Genomic DNA, 19175 nt, shown 5'->3' on the forward strand with positions numbered 1-19175 from the left:
CAAATTTGTATGTGCCATCTCTAATTTTCAAAATGAATTTCTCTTTTGTGTTCTCCTACCGCTCATTAAGCGGTGGGGGGTGGCCAACATTTTCCATGCTATATGTGTTATTCTCAAGATGAGTGTTTATTCACTTGTCATTGCACAAAAGTATGGCGGTAATAGGGATGCCCAGTCCCGAAATGAAAAAGAAATTTCCTTTATGTTGTCAAATAATATATTCCTTGGAAAGTGTTGGTATGGAAGGCACCCATGGATACGGCTAGCCATGGATTGTGAAAGAATGGTGAAAAAAGGAATAAACTTTATTTTCTATTTGGGAACCGCCTATGATATATCTAGCATGGAAAGTGTTGGGAATTACTCGGTCGTTTTCGTTGATGGGAAAAGTATGCCTCTCAAAAAAATTATCTCTCATTTTTTGCTTTCAGCTCTGACACCTCTACAAATCCCTAGTTCCCTCTGCGAAGGGCCTATCTATTTACTTCATGCAATTTTTATTTTTATTTGAGTCTCCATCTTGTCTTATAAAGCACCAACTAGGGAGCACTATGATCATACTTGAGCATTGGATGTAGCTAATATGTGAGTCTGTTTCATGAATGGATCAATGATTGAACATGATAGGCTAGGGATAACATTCTTTAGTGTTGATATTTTGAAAGACATGGTTGCTTGTTAATACTTGAGTATTGAAATCTTCGTGTCAAAACTAGACTATTTCTTTGAATCAATAAAAGTCCAAATTGATGTCCATGCTACAAAGAAAAGAATATGTAATGAACATGTTAGGCAGCATTCCACATCAAAAATTCCATTTTTATCATTTACCTACTCGAGGACGGGCAGGAATTAAGCTTGGGGATGCTAATACATCTCCAATGTATCTATAATTTTTTATTGTTCCATGCTGTTATATTATCATTCTTGGATGTTTTACAACCATTTTATAGCAACTTTATATCATTTTTTGGGACTAACCTATTGACATAGTGCCCAGTGCCAGATGTTGTTTTTGCTTGTTTTTTACTTCGCAAAATATCAGTACCAAAAGGAGTCCAAACGCAACGAAACTTTTTGGAGAATTTTTCTGGACCATAAGACACCCAGTGGGCCAAAGAAGTACTAGAGGGGAGGCCCGAGGTGGGCACAACACACCAGGGTGCGCCAGGAGGCCCAGGCGTGCCTAGGGGTGGTCGTGCCCCGCTTGGTGATCTCCCGCACCGCCTCTTCACCCTATAAATCCCCAAATATTCCAGAAACCCTATGGGAGTCGACGAAACATAATTCCAATCGCCGTAATGTGACGCCCCGAGACCGTTGCGTCAGGTGTCTTCCAGTTATTCATTGCCTTTGCCACGTCATTTGCTTGCGTGTCGCATCTTGCCATGTCATCATCCGTATTGCATCATCATGTTTTCAAAACATGCATCCGTCCAGGTTCCCCCAGTTCCGTCTGTTGTCCATTCTAAGCCCAGACACACTCGCACGCGCCCGCGGCACATCCGAATATTATTTTATAAGTGGCTGGAAAATTTTCTCGGAATGGGTTGAAAGCTGGTGTGCGGTCTTACTATAGTGTAGGTAGGCCGCCTGCCAAGTTTCATCGCATTCGGAGTCCGTTTGATGCCCCAACGGATTACTATAGCGATAGTATAGTCGGTCTAACGTCGGATGTTTTCGGTCTCCGGAAACGGTTGCTGGGCTGCCTCCTTTCCTCTCCTCTCAGCTCACACCCTCCTACACAGCCCACCTAGTACCCCTTCTCGCGTCCGGAGCCGTCTGATGGTGATCGCACGGTCCGAAAACACCCCTCAAACCCCTCCTTGCACAGTGCATCGACCCCCCCCCCCCTCGAGTGCGCGTCCGAAAGTTGTCCCGAACCCAACCCAAACAGTCGTCACCGTTGGGTCCGGATCATCCCCAAACATCCCTAAAACATCTCCGATTCTTTGTTGGGCTCCCCTAAGCTATTTATTCTCATATGCCCGATTACGATCGGAGGGACCGAGTAGTCCTAAGCTAACCCTTCCTATAAATAATAGACGCCTAACCCTAATCTGAGGAGCCGTCCCATCCATCCCTTTCTTTCAGCCGCCACCCCACCAACTCCCTTCTCTCTTGGGATCCTCCCAGATCTGATCCAGCTAACAAGTTGCCTCCGACCATCTCTATCGTGGTATTCTCACGGGGGGCTTGCGAGTCGACAGATGCCACAAGGGCTTAGTGTGAGGGTAAGACTGCTGCTGATAGGCCCGGGAGTGGGTATGCGAGTAGCACGCGCTAGTTACCCAGGTTCGGGGCTCTCCGGAGAGATAATACCCCTACTCCTGCATGTCTGAGTATATATGTGGGGTGTACATCAGGGAGTACAAAGTGCTCCTGGAGTTGTATCTGAGATCAGTGCCAAAGGCATCTGATCTCGTATGTATGTGTAGCCTGAGTGCCTTGTGGCCGGCTAGTCTCGTGGCATGCATGGCCATGAGGGCATGTGCGTCCATGCGTGAGTGTGAGCATGTGGTGGATGGATGGATGGATGCTCATATATATAGTGTGGCTAGCTTATCATCTAAGCTAAGTGGTGGCATGGGCAAGGCATGGTGGGGTGTCATGCTTGTCCCCTGCGTCACTTCATAAATAGTGCCAGGCGACAAGTGACACTATACATGATGGCTGGGGTGACACGTGAATAGTGCTCGGGTACGGCCGTCCCGTCGGCGTCTTGTCGGTGTCGGGTCGGGCTGCAGTCGGCAGCCGGCTGGTTGGCGCAGTAGGCAGTCGGCTGGTTGGCTCAGTCGGCAGCCGGCTGGTTGGTGTAGTCGGTAGCCGGCAGGTTGGTGTAGTCAGTAGCCGGCAGTCGGACTGAGGGGCTTTGCTAGCCCCGATGTCTTGAAATATCGTCTTGCCATCTTCGGGGTACCCGTGGTCAATTAATCCGTCAGTAGCCCCCAAGCCTCTAGGCAACTTGGCAAAGTTGGGCGGAGGTTTTTTGGCGAGTGTTCATGGAAATGATCATGAAAAAGACAAAGTTAGTCCACGCAGATATATCAAATGTTTGCTTTTAGCATTGCAAGTTTTATGCGAAGGGTGCCGACTCGGCTTCGTCTGAGCCCCCTTAATCTTTTTCGTGTTCCCTCCGCTTTTTGGCTTGTGCTCTTGCTTGCCGGACAGCCGCTCTACGGTCTGTGGCTAAGAGTGGGCCGCGAAGTGGAGTGTACAGTACTCAGAGTCTAGGAACAGATTCAATAGAGTAGATACTTGTAAAGGAAAACGGCTGGGTCGCCCGAACCGTTTTTCTTCCCGGACGTTTTTCGCGTGGGTGGCCTTCAGCATTCACCCTTGCTAGTCGGACAGCCGCTCTGCGGTCTGTGACTAAGAGTGAGCCTTTGGTACTGCGCACGCTACTAAGCCGTCTGCGGGAACTAACGTCTCAGGCCAAGCGGCCAGCCCCGGGCCAACTCTGGCTGGCGCCGGGGCGAACAGTGATGCAACTGTAATAAAAAATGCGGAGATAGCACCCGAGCATCGCTCAGGGTTATCCGTGCTTGCGTGATGCAAAAATATGCGGGCGAGGATCTCACATTGATTTTTGTGTAGTCGCGGTCGTCGAAAACAGCCGGCGCGACTCGGCGCTCGCGGAGCGCGTCGGCGCACCCGCTGGGTGCAGCCCCCGGGTGCTCGAAGGGGGGGTCCCAGCCGGTCAGGCTCGACCGGCCAGGCGGCCAGGCGTCTTGCAACGCCCTTTATTCTTCTCTTCTGCCGGCTACTGGGAGCCGGACAAAACTCTTCTCTTGTCTGCAATCTTCCGTGGGGGCGCGCCAGCGCACCCACTGGGTGTAGCCCCCGAGATCCGGCAGCTACTTTGTCTTCATCTTCGTGGGGGCGCGTCAGCGCACCCGCTGGGTGTAGCCCCTGAGATTCGGGCCGACTGCTGAGCAGTCAGGCCGGATCTTCCGGCAGCTACTTTGTCTTCCTCTCTTTTGCCGGTTGTCGACAGCCGGACGCTTCTTGTGCACGAGCAGTCAGGTGGGCACCCGGCCTGACTTTTCTCCACCTGGCAACAATCTTTTTCCTTCTCTTTTCTCTTCGTCCGCCGACTGCTGGTAGCCGAACGGGCACGTTTCTTCTTCCTCAGCACCTGGCCACTTTCTCAGCCGGACATAATGCTCTTTCTCTTTCTTTTTTTCTTTTTTTTAGTCGGCAACAGCTCTTGACTTTCCTTTCCCCCGAGCCGACCTCACGTTTCTATTTTCTCTTGGGCAGCTGGCCCCTTCCAGCACGAGCAGCCGGCCGCAGCTGCCGAGTGGCGGAAGGCGGTGCGGGGGCATGTAGTCGATAGGCAGCCGGGCCGGCCGGGTGGCCGGGGAGTCGGCCAGCGCGGGAGCCGGCCCATCAGCGCGCGGCATCAGTCGGCTGGGGAAGCCGGCGGGCGGGGCGCGGCCGTAGAGGAGGCGCGCGGGGCAGGCGGCCACGGGCGGACCGGCGCAGGCCCGGGGTCGCGGAGCCATGGAGCCGCGGGGCAGCACATGCGGAGGCGGGACGGCGCGGGGCCAGCAGCAGCAGGGACGCGGCCGGGGCGGCAGCCGGCACGGCGTGAGGCGGAGCCGGCTGGAGCGGCGAGGCGGAGCCGGCTGCAGCGGCGAGGCGCAGCCGGCGTGGCGTGGGGAAGACGGACTTGGTGGAAGTCGGCCGGGAGGTGCGACGTGCGGAGCCGTGAAGCGCGGAGAGGCACCGCGGATGCAGGCGAGCCTGGCGCGGCCGACTCTGGGTGCGCGTGAGGCGGAGCGGGACTCACACGGCCAGACGGCGCGGGGCCGTGGCGGACGGCGTGGTTGCCGGCTGAAGAGGCCAGGCGCACGGGGTGAGAGCCGACCCGGAGCAGCAGCAGGCTAGAGCGGAGCTGGTGCGCTGGACGCGAGCGGGCGGTGTTGACACGAGGCCGGAGCCGAATCCGGTCGGAGCGAGGCAGGGGTGGCTGGCCGGCGCGCGTGGCTGCAATCGCGCCACCGCCGCCAGTTTGGCTGGCCGCCTGCATGCACACGGGCCAAGCTGGCTAACTAAGCCAGCATGCCGCAGCTGACTCTGTTGACTCTACTAGCTAGCTTGCTAGGCATAAGTTTGCGCAGGGGGAATCTCTGGATTGCATCTTGGCTAGTGCATAACCATGGTGTGGGATTATCTGGGATATGCTTATGACTGTGGCTTGACTTGCATCTAGCTAGCTTGTAGATGGTATGTGGAGGAGCCAATGTGTGTTTCATCCGGAGAAAGGCGCAACACGGAGGGAAGCATACGCGAGCGGCGCGTGGATGGACACGGCCGACCAAAATGAGGCCCTGCGCGCGGCGCGCGTGCGGACAGACGGCCGGCGTTGCAGTGGTGATGACGAAGATGGCGAGGCCGACGGCGAAGACGCGCCACCCCTCGCGGCCGCTCTAGGGACGGGTCGATGTCGAGCCCCCGAGCGCTACCGGAGAGAGGGCGTGACGCCGCGGCGGAGGTGATGAAGAAAAAGGGGTCCCGCCCGGACTGCGAAACCAGCAGCAGCATGGTAGCATAGCAGTAGTACCGCCCCACGGTGGGCGCCAACTGTCGTGGTATTCTCACGGGGGGCTTGCGAGTCGACAGATGCCACAAGGGCTTAGTGTGAGGGTAAGACTGCTGCTAATAGGCCCGGGAGCGGGTATGCGAGTAGCACGCGCTAGTTACCCAGGTTCGGGGCTCTCCGGAGAGATAATACCCCTACTCCTGCATGTCTGAGTATATATGTGGGGTGTACATCAGGCAGTACAAAGTGCTCCTGGAGTTGTATCTGAGATCAGTGCCAAAGGCATCTGATCTCGTATGTATGTGTAGCCTGAGTGCCTTGTGGCCGTCTAGTCTCGTGGCATGCATGGCCATGAGGGCATGTGCGTCCATGCGTGAGTGTGAGCATGTGGTGGATGGATGGATGGATGCTCATATATATAGTGTGGCTAGCTTATCATCTAAGCTAAGTGGTGGCATGGGCAAGGCATGGTGGGGTGTCATGCTTGTCCCCTGCGTCATTTCATAAATAGTGCCAGGGGACAAGTGACACTATACATGATGGCTGGGGTGACACGTGAATAGTGCTCGGGTACGGCCGTCCCGTCGGTGTCTTGTCGGTGTCGGGTCGGGCTGCAGTCGGCAGCCGGCTGGTTGGCGCAGTCGGCAGCCGGCTGGTTGGCGCAGTCGGCAGCCGGCTAGTTGGTGTAGTCGGTAGCCGGCAGGTTGGTGTAGTCGGTAGCCGGCAGTCGGACTGAGGGGCTTTGCTAGCCCCGATGTCTTGAAATATCGTCTTGCCGTCTTCGGGGTACCCATGGTCAATTACTCCATCAATCTCCTTGATTTCCGCCTCCACCAAACCACTGCATCCCTTCGGGTCCACCCTTCCCGTGCCTCCCCTCTTGATCCAGGAGCCCGAGCTCCCCTGCCTGAGGTCGCCATCTTCGAGCGGCCTCGTCGGAGACCAGCGCAGCCGCGCCTAATCCCCTTGCCTCCTCGTTCCCGTTCGCAGCAGCCGAACATGTGACCTCGCGCCCGAGCCTCCCGTGCGCCTCCACCTCCCTGCCGGAGCAGCACCAGTGGCCAACCAGGGGAAAACGCCATGGGCGTCTGAGTTCTTCCACGCCGGCCGGCTACCTCGACCAGCAACCGACCCCAGCAGCAGCAACCAGTGTCGTCCCTCCTACCTCGTTTTCTCTTCCCCCGTGCTTCTCCTTTCTCCATCTCAGCTCCTCTCTCTCGTTCGCAGGCACCCGACTCCTAGCCATGGACGCCCGCATGGGCCTCGGGCTCGTCTCCTTCGCCACCTTACCCGACGGTCGCCGGCACCCCGAGGACCGGTGAGCCCCGTCCTGCGAGCCCTCTTCCTCCTCTCCTTCGTTTTTCCCTTCTCTTGTGTAACCAGCGCCGCCGCTGTTTATTTGACAGCCGCCGGAGCACCGCGCCATGGCCTTGTAGTTCCCGCCGTGGATCCGGCAGGTCCTGCCTCAGACGCCGTGCCCGTGCCCAGGATCAGCCGCGCCGCCCTGGGTCCCCATCGGTGTCGGCCTCTGCTCATTTCTGCACCGGATAGAGGAGCTCGACCCCTTTTTCCCTCGACCTCCTCTGCTTCTTCCTCGAGCCCGCAACAACTCCAGCGCGCGTTGACCGTGTACCACGCCAGCGCAGCAGCCTTGCCCGTCCACTGGTCGCCTTCGCCGCCCGTGGGCCTCCCCTGCCCCACGGCCTGCATCCGCTCCCTGCCGGCCTCGCCTTGTGCCTCATCGCGGCCCAGCCTCTCCTCCACCTGGGCTTGGCCCAATGTGAGCAGCTCCTAGCACCTCCAGTTTCAGCCTGTTGTATTTTTTTCTGATGTTGTGATTTTCGCATTTAACCAGAGATTGCAGTTTTTATAGAAAAGTCCCTAGCCTTCATGCATATCCTAACTAATTAACCGTGCATCGGATTAAAACTAACTTTATATGTAAAATGCTTAGAATTGTGTCTAGTTTCATAATGTCCAACTTTCATGTATGTTTAAAATGTTTGAGATGTTTTTTGTTTAAATTTGCCCTATTGCCATGCTATAATGCTTTATTTCTTAACTAAATAACCGTAGCTCCAAACCTAATAATCTTTATATGTAAATGGGGTAGAAAAATGCCTAGTTTAACATGGTGGCATCACTTTGCATGTTTAACAACTCTAAAATATGGTTTAGGGCAGAACAGTACCAAACCTAAAATATGCACATGAGTATTTTCCGGAATTATTGTTTGTTATTTCCGGCCTCATTTAAACTTGACTAGATAGTTAGTTTAATTATTCTTCACCTCTTGCCATGTTAATCAACATTTAATATTGTTGGGTACATAAATGAGATTCGAACTAAATCACTTGTTGTGGTGTTTCGTCAATATGCAACTCGTTGCATATTGAGCTCCACTTAATTTGTAGGATTGTTTGTGCATTTTGCCAATGCCATGCCTCTTTAAACCGGACATGCATCATACTTGGTTGTGCACCATGCCATGCTTATGTGATGGTTGTTTACCATGTTGTTTGCTTCTTTCCGGTGTTGCTTCTTCGGGTTAGTTCCGATAACGTCGTGTTTGTGAGGATTTGTTTGACTTCGTCTGTTTGTCTTCTTCATGGACTCGTTCTTTTTCCTTGCGGGATCTCAGGCAAGATGATCATACCCTCGAAATCACTTCTATCTTTGCTTGCTAGTTGCTCGCTCTATTGCCAGGCCGCGATACCTACCACTTGCTATATCATGCCTCCCATATTGCCATGTCAAGCCTCTAACCCACCTTTCCTAGAAAACCGTTGTTTGGATATGTTACCGCTTTTGCTCAGCCCCTCTTATAGCGTTGCTAGTTGCAGGTGAAGATGAAGTTTGTTCCATGTTGGAACATTGTTTGGGATATCACAATATCTTTTATTTAATTAATGCATCTATATACTTGGTAAAGGGTGGAAGGCTCGGCCTTATGCCTGGTGTTTTCTTCCACTCTTGCCGCCCTAGTTTCCGTCATACTGGTGTTATGTTCCTTGATTTTGCGTTCCTTATGCGATTGGGTGTTATGGGAACCCCTCGACAGTTTGCTTTGAATAAAACTCCTCCAGTAAGGCCCAACCTTGGTTTTACATTTGCGTCACCTAGCCTTTTTTCCTTGGGTTTCCAGAGCGCGAGGGTCATCTTTATTTTAACCCCCCCCCCCCCCCGGGCCAGTGCTTCTCTAAGTGTTGGTCCAACCTGAGCGATGTCCGGCGCCCCCTGGGCAACCAGGGTCTATGTCAACCCGACGTCTGGCTCATCCGGTGTGCCCTGAGAATGAGATATGTGCAGCTCCTATCGGGATTTGTTGGCACATCCGGGCGGCTTTGCTGGTCTTGTTTTACCAATGTCGAAATGTCTTGTAACCGGGATTCCGAGTCTGATCGGGTCTTCCTGGGAGAAGGAATATTCTTCGTTTACCGTGAGAGCTTGTGATGGGCTAAGTTGGGACACCCCTGCAGGGTTTGAACTTTCGAAAGTCGTGCCCGCGGTTATGGGCAGATGGGAATTTTTTAATGTCCAGTTGTAGAAAACTTGACACTTAACCTAATTAAAATGAATCAACCGCGTGTGTAGCCATGATGGTCTCTTCTTGGCGGAGTCCGGGAAGTGAACACGGTTCTTGTGTTATGTTTGTGCGTAAGTAGTTCGAGGATCACTTCTTGATCAGTTCTAGTTCACGACCGTTGTGTTGCTTCTCTTCTCGCTCTTAACTGCGTATGTTAGCCACCATATATGCTTAGTGCTTGCTGCAGCTCCACCTCATTACCCTTTCCTACCCATAAGCTTAAATAGTCTTGATCTCGTGGGTGTGAGATTGCTGAGTCCTCGTGACTCACAGATACTTCCAAACAGTTGCAGGTGCCGATGATACCAGTGTAGGTGACGCAACCAAGCTCAAGCGGGAGCTCGATGAAGATCTTGATCGTTGTCTTGTTTCATTTCAGGTTGATGAGTAGTGGAGCCCAGTTGGGGCGATCGGGGATCTAGCATTTGGGGTGGTCTTTCTTTATTTTGGTTCCGTAGTCGGACCTTGATTGTATTCTTGGATGATGTATGATATATTTATGTATTGTGTGAAGTGCGATTGTAAGCCAACTCTTTATCCCTTTCTTATTCAGTACATGGGATGCGTAAAGATTACCCCTCTTGCGACATGCCTACCATGCGGTTATGCCTCTAAGTCGTGCCCCGACACGTGGGAGATATAGCCGCATCGTGGGTGTAACAAGTTGGTAATCAGAGCCTTCCCCGACTTAGGAGCCCCCTTCTTGATCGAATCGCTGACGTTGTTGAGTCTAGAACAAAATGTTTTGAGTCTTAGGATTATATATATCGGAGAGTAGGATTCTTTTTACTCCTCAGTCCCTTCGTCGCTCTGGTGAGGCATCATGACGTAGAGTTTTGACTCTTCTCTCCTCAAATTTCACTAAAAAATTAGGATCACACGGGTATCTTGGAATCGTTCCAATGGTTTTGTGACGAGAACATTGTCCTTGGTGCCTCCTGACATTTAGGGGTTGTGGCAGTGTCCCGGGGAGTTGAGCTCCGAGGTGTTGTCGTCACAATTTTATCGTTGCAGTTCTGGAATACCTGAGTTCGCCGACATCGAAAATCTCTTTTATGCAGTTGTTGGTGAGATAACCTCGACGCCACCCAGTACTGGGGCGGGAGTTCGGGAGTATTGCCATAACTCGTATAACGGATGCTTTTCGAAGGTTGAGGTAAATGATTTCCAAATGTTTCTTGGTTATGTGTTGAAGGATGGATACAACTGGATGTAGGATTTGTTAGTTTGGGTGAGATATTATGCTTCCCATGTATCCCCAACACCTGATTGCATAACCAGAAAGTTTCGGGAGTTTATAAGTGGGAATTCAAGTAGCTCCTAGGATAATCTTTCCAACAGACACATGATACAATATGGGATCTATCATATGTTTGTTCCGGTTTATTTTGCAAGCCAATCCTTTGTTTTGTTTTAGTTTGTGGTATTAGAGTTGCTTCAATGTCAAGTGTTGATTTCATACCTTTGCTAAGCGGTGTTATCATATTTCTATGTGAATACTAATCCTTATTGATCATCGAGATTGTCATGTTAATTCTTTTGCAACCGGCGTGTTTCTCTTCAAGATGATTCTATCATTTTTTTCATTCGCGAGATCAATCTATGTTCTCGTCAACGGTGTTTGTTTCATCCGTCTCCAAGTTGCCTTTGTTTTTTCCCGCCCTCCCACCCTTTTTCCTTCAAGGAATCAGATGTCTTAATCAAGTATCATTTTATTGATGGGAAGTCTCTCCATTCTTTTCCGTCAATGTTATTATCCGGTGATTCTCAAGAAGATACAAACGGAGCTTCAAGTTATCATTCTTCGTTCTCATTTCTTCTCCGGTGGATTCAATTCAAGCTTTTGGTGTTGATCATATCCCTTTTCCTCGTTTCTAATGTTTTCTCATGCCGGTGCACCTCTTAATCATCCACTCTTGCTATTCTATTGTTCCGGAGTGCTGAAGATGCCTCAGAAGATTCGTTTCCATTCTTAATCCATTCAAGTTATTTTGTGGTTGTTACCTCATTCAAGCCATTTAAATCAACCAGTGCAATCTCTCTTTTAAATCATTTCAACAGTGCTTTTCTTGAGTGGGCCCTAACCCACAGGTCTTTTCCCAGGATCTTACTTGACTCTTCTATTTTCCCGGTGTTATTCTCAAATTCTTTTCAAAGTGTGACATAAGAATGAATTATCATCAGTCGTATGTCTTTCTCCAAGATCTTTCAAATTCTTTTCATCGTTGGCTCAACCTCTTCGCTTTCGATTCTCCCGGAGTGTCTAAACAATTCTTGATGGTGTTCTCGTCGTCATTCTCGGATTTGAAGACCGAACAAGAGTTTCTCCTCAATCTTATCCGTTCTCTCAAAGATTCATGGTTCTATCTTGATGACATCCTCTCATAATTGTTTTAGATTGTGAGAATTCTTTTCACCCATCCGGAGCAATTCAGTTGTCTTTTCAGTTTGATTCTCCGGATCCCATCATCTCAGAATTATTCATTCCAGCTTTCAGCTCTCGTTCTCCAAATCTTATCGGTGCATCGCTCAAGTATTCTCTAGTCAGGTCATGATCTCTTGATTTCACTTGCATCTAAATTCTCTGAAGTATCTTCGTTCATTTTCTAATTCTTCTCGGTGTTTCGTTATCTTTTCTTTGTTCATTTTTTTAAATCCTACCGGTGGTTCATTGAAGACCGTACCAAGTTTACGCTATATCTGTCTTAATCCTTCTCAATGAGAATAAGTAGTATGCCGAATCTGTTGCTTGTCATCAATCTAAATTGGTGAAGGATATGCATAACGTAATTCTTATTATTGTTTCACCCAAGTGATCTAATTTCTTCTTTCCGGAGTGGTTCATCATTTCACATTCTCGGTCTGAGATGCTTCATCTTTTATTTTTCATGAGTCCCAAGTTTTATCGGTTACATCATCACGAAGATCCATCTAAACCATTACAAGGATTCACCTTGTGTTTTCTACTTCTCTTTCCTTTTGCTTGATCATTCTTTTATTACCGGAGTTCTGCATGGAGGCTCTACATGGTGGTTCGTCAAGGATTCCTTTGATTCTTCAATTGTCCTCAAGATTTTCTCTCGAAGTTATGATCCGCCAAGCTTTACTCAAAATTAAACGTGGTGCAGAACACATGTTTTGTTTTGAGGAGTTCAAGCATTCTTCATCTTGCATTCCGAAGTGCAATTCTTTCTACCTTATCATTTTAGGTGGTGTTATGTCATTGTTGATAATTTCCCTTCGTGTTTCATGATTCACAAGTTTTTCAAGAGTGGCATATCTAAATCCATCATTTTTCTCTTCGCTCAAGACTTCTTCTCAACCAATCAATCTCTTCTTTGGAGTTATCTTGGGTTATATTTCACCTTAAGCCTTCCCTAAGGATTGTTGCTATTATGGTGCTTATAAATGACCCAAGTTATTCATTTATCCTCCCGGTGAAATAAGTTCTTGTCTCCTTGTTGATATCAATCCAATCTATTGTTTCCGTAGTGGCAGAATTTCACCTCAATTTTGAGAAGTTTTCCATAAGCCCACTACAAGCTTATTCGTTTCGTTGTTGGTTTTCCAACAACTCCGTTATAATTTTCTTGGAAGGGTGTTTTCCAAGCTCATTTGTGGCAGAAGTTATCATTTTCTCCTCTGTTCTACTGTTTTGATGATCGACCTACTATTTTTCTTCCGGAGGCATTGTGATGTTGCTCTTTTCTCTCATCATCTCGAATGGTGAGGATCGTGTTCTTTTCGTGCTTATCCTTTTAACCGGAGTGTCGTGTCCTCTTTTCAAGTATCTTCTCATCTTGCCAAGATCATGTTTAATTCCTACCATTTTCAGTCGGAGTGCTACCCAAATTATATCATTCTTATTCCTTCTCTATCTTGTTTAACCGGAGTGTTGTGGCCATCATTCCTCTTCTAACCGGACTCTCGTCCAAGTGCTTTCATTTTACCAAGCTCATATTCCTTACCTTCTTTTTTTCCAACCGGAGTGTTGTCGTATTTGATCCTTATCGTTCCTTGTACATCTCGTGTCATCCGGAGTGCTTGCATGTACTTCTTGTCCATTGTAACCCTTTTTCTTATGTCTTTCAACATACAAGGTTCAAGTAATGTTCCTTGTTCCTCTTTCCTAACGGAGTGTTTTCAACTTTGTTCATCTTCATTGTATTCTTTCTTTCAATTTGTTCAACCTCACAAGGTTCTTTGGTTTCACTCATTGGTCAAAGAAGCAACTTAGTTTTACCTCTTCTCTTCCTCTTCCGTTTCCCTCCGGAGCCATCCTAGATCTCGGGACGAGATCCTCTCGTAGTGGTGGAGTGTTGTGACGCCCCGAGACCGTTGCACCAGGTGTCTTCCAGTTATTCGTTGCCTTTGCCATGTCATTTGCTTGTGTGTCACATCTTTCCATGTCATCATCCGCATTACATCATCATGTTTTCAAAACTTGCATCCGTCCGGGTTCCCCCAGTTCCGTCTGTTGTCCGTTCTGAGCCCAGACACACTCGCACGCGCCCGCGCCACGTCCGAATATTATTTTATAAGTGGCCGGCAAATGTTCTCGGAATGGGTTAAAAGCTGGTGTGCGGTCTTATTATAGTGTAGGTAGGCCGCCTGCCAAGTTTCATCGCATTCGGAGTCCGTTTGATGCCCCAACGGATTACTATAGCGACAGTATAGTCGGACTAAACTCGGACGTTTTCGGTCTCCGAATACGGTTGCCGGGCTGCCTTCTTTCCTCTCCTCTCAGCTCACACCCTCCTACACAGCCCACCTAGTACCCCTTCTCGCATCCGGAGCCATCCGATGGTGATCGCACGGTCCGAAAACACCCCTCAAACCCCTCCTTGCATAGTGCATCGACCCCCCTCGAGTGCGCGTCCGAAAGTTGTCCCGAACCCAACCCGGACAGTCGTCACCGTCGTGTCCGGATCATCCCCAAACATCCCTAAAACATCTCCGATTCTTTGTTGGGCTCCGCTAAGCTATTTATTCTCGTCCGCCCGATTACGATCGGAGGGACCGAGTAGTCCTAAGCTAACCCTTCCTATAAATAATAGACGCCTAACCCTAATGCGAGGAGCCGTCCCATCCATCCCTTTCTTTCAGCCGCCACCCCACAAACTCCCTTCTCTCTCGAGATCCTCCTAGATCTGATCCAGCTAACAAGTTGCCTCCGACCATCTCCTTGATTTCCACCACCACCAAACCACTGCATCCCTTCTGGTCCACCCTTCCCGCGCCTCCCCTCTTGATCCAGGAGCCCGAGCTCCCCTGCCTGAGGTCGCCATCTTCGAGCGGCCTCGCCAGAGACCAGCGCAGCCGCGCCCGATCCCCTTGCCTCCTCGTTCCCGTGCCGCAGCAGCCGAACAGGTGACCTCGCGACCGAGTCTCCCGTGCGACTCCACCTCCCTACCGGAGCAGCACCAGCGGCCAACCAGGGGAAAACGCCATGGCCGTCTGAGTTCTTCCACGCCAGCCGGCTACCTCGACCAGCAACCGACCCCGGCAGCAGCAACCAGCATCGTCCCTCCTGCCTCGTTTTCTCTTCCCCTGTGCTTCTCCTTTCTCCATCTCAGCGCCTCTCTCTCGTTCGCAGGCACCCGACTCCTAGCCATGGACGCCCGCATGGGCCTCGAGCTCGTCTCCTTCGCCGCCTTGCCCGACGGTTGCCGGCACCCCGAGGACCGGTGAGCCCTCTTCCTCCTCTCCTTCGTTTTTCCCTTCTCTTGTGTAACCAGCGCCACCGCTGTTTGTTTGATAGCCGCTGGAGCACCGCGCCATGGCCTTGTAGCTCCCGTCGCGGATCCGGCGGGTCCTGCCTCGGATGACGCGCCCGTGCCCTGGATCAACCGCGCCGCCCTGGGTCCCCGTCGGTGTCGGCCTCTGCTCATTTCTGCACCGGACAGAGGAGCTCGACCCCTTTTTCCCACGACCTCCTCTGCTTCTTCCTCGAGCCCGCGGCAACTCCAGCGCGTGTCGACCGTGTACCACGCCAGCGCAGCAGCCTCGTCCATCCACTGGTCGCCTTTGCCGCCCGTGGGCCTCCCCTGCCCCACGGCCTGCATCCGCTCCCTGCCGGCCTCGCCTTGTGCCTCATCTCGGCCCAGCCTCTCCTCCAGCTGGGCTTGGCCCAATGTGAGAAGCTCCCAGCACCTCCAGTTTCAGCCCATTGTATTTTTTCCTGATGCTGTGATTTTCGCATTTAACCAGAGACTGCAGTTTTTACAGAAAAGCCCCTAGCCTTCATGCATATCCTAACTAATTAACCATGCATCGGATTAAAACAAACTTTATATGTAAAATACTTAGAATTGTGTCTATTTTCATAATATCCAACTTTCATGCATGTTTAAAATTCTTAAGATGCTTTTTGTTTAAATTTGCCCTATTGCCATGCTATAATGCTTTATTTCATAACTAAATAACTGTAGCTCCAAACCTAATAATCTTTATATGTAAATGGGGTAGAAAAATACCTAGTTTAACATGGTGGCATCACTTTGCATGTTTAACAACTCTAAAATATGGTTTAGGGCAGAACAGTACCAAACCTAAAATATGCACATGAGGATTTTCCGGAATTGTTGTTTGTTATTTCCGGCCTCATTTAAACTTGACTAGATAGTTAGTTTAATTATGCTTCACCTCTTGCCATGTTAATCAAAATTTAATATTGTTGGGTACATAAATGAGATTCGAACTAAATCACTTGTTGTGGTGTTTCGTCAATATGCAACTCGTTGCATATTGAGCTCCACTTAATTTGTAGGATTGTTTGTGCATTTTGCCAATGCCATGCCTCTTTAAACCGGACATGCATCATACTTGGTTGTGCATCATGCCATGCTTATGTGATGGTTGTTTACCATGTTGTTTGCTTCTTTCCGGTGTTGCTTCTTCGGGTTAGTTCCGATAACGTCGTGTTTGTGAGGATTTGTTTGACTTCGTCTGTTTGTCTTCTTCATGGACTCGTTCTTTTTCCTTGCGGGATCTCAGGCAAGATGATCATACCCTCGAAATCACTTCTATCTTTGCTTGCTAGTTGCTAGCTCTATTGCTATGCCACAATACCTACCACTTGCTATATCATGCATCCCATATTGCCATGTCAAGCCTCTAACCCACCTTTCCTAGCAAACCGTTGTTTGGCTATGTTACCGCTTTTGCTCAGCCCATCTTATAGCGTTGCTAGTTGCAGGTGAAGATGAAGTTTGTTCCATGTTGGAACATTGTTTGGGATATCACAATATCTTTTATTTAATTAATGCATCTATATACTTGGAAAAGGGTGGAAGGCTCGGCCTTATGCCTGGTGCTTTGTTCCACTCTTGCCGCCCTAGTTTCCGTCATACCATTGTTATGTTCCTTGATTTTGCGTTCCTTACGCGGTTGGGTGTTATGGGAACCCCTTGACAGTTTGCTTTGAATAAAACTCCTCCAGCAAGGCCCAACCTTGGTTTTACATTTGCCTCACCTAGCCTTTTTCCCTTGGGTTTCCGGAGCCCGAGGGTCATCTTTATTTTAACCCCCCCTGGGCCAGTGCTTCTCTAAGTGTCGGTCCAACCTAAGCGATGTCCAGCGCCCCCTGGGCAACCAGGGTCTATGCCAACCCGACGTCTAGCTCATCCGGTGTGCCCTGAGAACGAGATATGTGCAGCTCCTATCGGGATTTATCGGCACATCCGGGCGGCTTGTTGGTCTTGTTTTACCATTGTCGAAATGTCTTGTAACCGGGATTCCGAGTCTGATCGGGTCTTCCTGGGAGAAGGAATATCCTTCATTGACCGCGAGAGCTTGTGATGGGCTTAGTTGGGACACCCCTGCAGGGTTTGAACTTTCGAAAGTCGTGCCCGCGGTTATGGGCAGATGGGAATTTGTTAATGTCCGTTTGTAGAAAACTTGACACTTAACCTAATTAAAATGAATCAACCACGTGTGTAGCCGTGATGGTCTCTTCTCGGCGGAGTCCGGGAAGTGAACACGGTTCTTGTGTTATGTTTGTGCGTAAGTAGTTCACGACCGTTGCGTTGCTTCTCTTCTCGCTCTTAATTGCGTATTTTAGCCACCATATATGCTTAGTGCTTGCTGTAGCTCCACCTCATTACCTTTCCTACCCATAAGCTTAAATAGTCTTGATCTCGCGGGTGTGAGATTGTTGAGTCCTCTTGACTCACAGATACTTCCAAACAGTTGCAGGTGCCGATGATACCAGTGTAGGTGACGCAACCGAGCTCAAGCGGGAGCTCGATGAAGATCTTGATCGTTGTCTTGTTTCATTTCCAGTTGATCAGTAGTGGAGCCCAGTTGGGGCGATCGTGGATCTAGCATTTGGGGTGGTCTTTCTTTATTTTGGTTCCGTAGTCGGACCTTGATTGTATTCTTGGATGATGTATGATATATTTATGTATTGTGTGAAGTGGCGATTGTAAGCCAACTATTTGTCCCTTTCTTATTCAGTACATGGGATGCATAAAGATTACCCCTCTTGCGACATGCCTACCATGCGGTTATCACTACAAAAAAAAGACACATCCGTGACATTTTGGGCCGAACGAAAAAAATTCTGTCATACATATGACACTTCTATGACGATAATTGTGACAAAACCCGGTATCATCATAGATGTGGTGGGCTCCTACTTCTATGACAAAAAATCATGACAGAAAATGGGCTTTTCGTCCTGGGTGGGTCGGAGACGCAGCTGCATGACATTCCTTGGGCCGTCCATGACGGAAAAAACCATGGTAGAAGCGAGGGGGGGGAAAATTTCGGGGAGTTCCCGGTTACGGTGGGAGGTCAGGGGCCGAGAGATGCACGCTTCTCTCGTGCACTTATGCGCGTGTGTGCGAGGCATTGGCTCTAACTGAACTCGAGCGAGGCGTTGGGCTCTAACTGAACCCGAGCGATTGCACTGCAGGCTACGCGTTACTGAACCCGAGAGATCGATCGATGGCTGTTAACTGAACCCGATCGAGCGATTCCTTCGCTACTGCTGCTAACTGAAGCCGATTGATGTTGCCTCTGGATGAACAGTGAGCGTTGTGGGGGGGTGGATGAACAGGACCCCATGGTGTTGCCTCTGGATGAACAGGACCCCGATCGATCGAGCCGGTTGGGGCTGGATGAACAGGACCCCCGTGGAGGGCTGGATGAACAGGACCACCCCGTGGAGGGCTGGATGAAGAGTAGATGGTGGAGGGCAGGATGAATAGTAGCCCGTGGAGGGGTGGTTGAACAGGAGCCCGTGGAGAGGGCTGGTTGAACAGTGGCCGGTGGAGTAGCGCGCGGTGGAGGCTGGATGAACAGGATCCCGTGGATGAACAGTCGTAGGTGGAGGCTAGAGGAGGTCGACGGTGGATGAAAAGTAGCTCATGGAGGCTGGAGGGAGTCGACGGTGGAGATGAACAGTATCCCATGGAGTCCCGTTTTGCGGTACGCCACACCCCTCCCGATGAACAGGACCCCGGTTTCGACCGTAGCGCTCCAACACAAGTCCGTTTCCTCCGTTTTGCGGTACGCCACACCCCTCCCGATGAACAAGACCCCCGTTTCGACCGTAGGAGGTCCGTTTCCTCCGTTTTGCGGTACGCTAGACCCCTTCTGATCAACAGGATCCCGTTTTGAACACAAGGCCGTTTCCTCCGTTCTGCGGTACGCCAGGCCACGTTTCCATCGCATGTTCCGTCCAAGCCCTCCCGATGAACACGACGCATTCCGTTGCCTCCCCATGAACATGACGCATTATGTTGCCTCCCCATGAACACGACGACGATGTTGTTTCTCCGTTCTGACCCAGCCATGTACACGAGCCCTGGCCGTACGTATGCGCGAGTAGGCGTTCGATACCCCGCCCGTATGTACACATACATGACCGTATTTTATTTCTTGCACCCTGGCCGCTGTACGAACGTGTACATGCTACATGCGCGCCTCTACTACGATACGTGTGCACCTCTACATCCACCAGTATATATGTACGTACACGTTCGCGGCCAGAATGACAACGCTACGTACGCTTCGACCAGGTGGGTCCCGACTGTC

This window comes from Triticum urartu, chromosome 7A (genome assembly GCF_056163025.1).
Source record: "Triticum urartu cultivar PI428250 chromosome 7A, HENAU_Tu73, whole genome shotgun sequence".
Lineage (NCBI taxonomy): Eukaryota > Viridiplantae > Streptophyta > Magnoliopsida > Poales > Poaceae > Triticum > Triticum urartu.